General features: G+C 38.8%; 1 pseudogene; it reads right to left on the bottom strand.

Moving 5' to 3' along the window:
• Positions 1 to 1,225: 1,225 nt before the first annotated feature.
• Positions 1,226 to 1,889, bottom strand: LOC102838053 (annotated as a pseudogene).
• Between the last annotated feature and the right edge of the window lie 212 nt (positions 1,890 to 2,101).

The raw sequence follows: 2,101 nt of genomic DNA, 5'->3' as shown, positions 1-2,101 counted from the left end.
TTTGCTCCCCTGCTTGGTCTTGCCGTTTGGTCTTGCCCAAGATGTTGGTTTCAGGCCTCCCAGCCCAGCAGATTCAGAAGTACACAATTTCTTACTTTAGTTTCAAGTTCCAATATCTATAAGCCTTCAAACTTTTAATATATTCCTAGCTCTGTAGTTCCAAGTTTTGGAGCTCTGCCCTGGATCTGCTTTGCCTGGTATTCTGTGGTATGGCTGATGGTGAACTTCACTGCACCTCCATCTTAGCCACCATCAAGCCCTGCCTCTGAAGATTTAAAGTTTTGGAAAAATATACAGGGTTACTATGAGTTGGAACCATCTTAACAGCACTTAAATACAACAACATACTCAAAAGTCTTTGCATAGTCAATAAAGCAAAAGTAACAAATTTCTGATATTCTCTGCTTCCAGCCAAGATCCATCTGACATCGACAACGATATCCCCAGTTCCATGTCCTCTTACCTGGCTTGAATTTCTGGCAGTTCCCTGTCAGTGTACTTTTGCTACCATTTTTAAAATTATCTTCAGCAAGATTTTACTTGCATGTGGTATTAATGATGTTGTTCGATGATAGTCATGTTCCAGTCTCTGGAATGGGGCACAAATATGGAACTCTTCAAATCAATTGGCCAGGTAGCTGTCTTCCAAATACCTTGGCATAGATGAGTGAACGCTTCCAATACTGCATCAGCTTGCTGAAATATTTATTTTTCTCTCGATTCCTGGAACCTTGTTTTTCTTGAACTTCTTCCATCAGTTCTTGACCATTGGCTACCTCAGTTCTTGACCATTGGCTACCTCTTAAAATGGTTGAACATTGGCCATTTCTTTTTGGTACAGTGACTGTATATTCCTACCATCGATTTTTTTGATGTTTTCTTCACCATTCAATATTTTGCCCATTAAATCTTTCATTATTGCAAGTCGAAGCTTCAATTTTTACTTCAGTTCTTTCAGCTTGAGAAATGCTGAGGATATTTATCCTTTTGGTTCTCTAACGCCAGTGTTTTTTGCATATTTGCTTATAATGCATTCTTCTTGAGATGTCCTTTGAAATTTTCTCTTCAAGTCTTTTAACTTCCATTTCTTCCAGTTGCTTAACCTTCTGTATGTTGGAGAATAAGTTTCAGAGTTCTTATGATACCCATTTTAGTCTTTTCTTTTTCTTTCTTTGTTTTTCTTTTTTTTTTGTGTGTGAATGATATCTCATTTAATCATTTTTGTTTACAGCTGAAACTCTGGGAATTCAAAATTAACATCTTTGCCAGTGAGCTTTTTATACACACCAGAAAATGTTTCAACCTTGTGTTCTACACTGTTCTGCTGTGCTTTGTCCAAAGGAGCCTTTATAAGCTGGCTGCCATCCAGCTTTGTTTAGATTCTCTTTCCCACAATTTCACTTGAGAAGACCAAGTCTTCAAGGATTGCATCATGCACAGCAGTCAGAGTGTGGCTCCTGGGACACTTTTGCTTATTTTTTTGTCTGGCTTTTTCGTGTTGGTTTACACAGAATTCGCCTCTGAGCAATAAAGACCACGTGCTTTCCACTGAACTTTTTCTCCAGTTCATGTACTAGTCGGACTTGGATTTTCTGGAAAGACTTCAGTTGAGGAACAGGAACAAAGATTATAATAGCTTTCTTACCACCATCAACTTCAATTTCCTTAGCTGCAGTTATGTTCAGCTCTCGTAACTGAGCTTTCAGGTCCGAGTTCATCTCTAGCTCAAGTAGAGCCTGAGAAATACCAGACTTGAATTCATCTGGCTGTTTGTCATTGGGATGCACAATCTTCGTGCTTGAACTGAACAGGACATTTTCTTGCTGAGCGTGAGCCTAGGAAGAGATTTTTTTTTCCTTCCTGTCTTTTTAATGGCCTTTTACCTTCATTCTGTATGATCTTGATTTCATCCTACAACTCTTCTGGTCTTCTTTGATCATTAGTGCCTAACGTAGCATTTCTGTGCTCCCTAAATTCAGGTGGGATACATTCAAGGTCATATTTTAGCTCTTGTGAACTTGCCTTCATTTTTTTTTTTTTTCCCGCTTGAGCCTGAATTTGCATATAAGCAATTGATGGTCTGTTCCACAGTATGCCCCTG

This window comes from Chrysochloris asiatica, unplaced genomic scaffold (genome assembly GCF_000296735.1).
Source record: "Chrysochloris asiatica unplaced genomic scaffold, ChrAsi1.0 scaffold00036, whole genome shotgun sequence".
Classification (NCBI taxonomy): Eukaryota; Metazoa; Chordata; class Mammalia; order Afrosoricida; family Chrysochloridae; genus Chrysochloris; species Chrysochloris asiatica.
The sequence above is the reverse complement of the archived record's forward strand: the minus strand, read 5'-3'. Positions and strand labels throughout refer to the sequence as shown.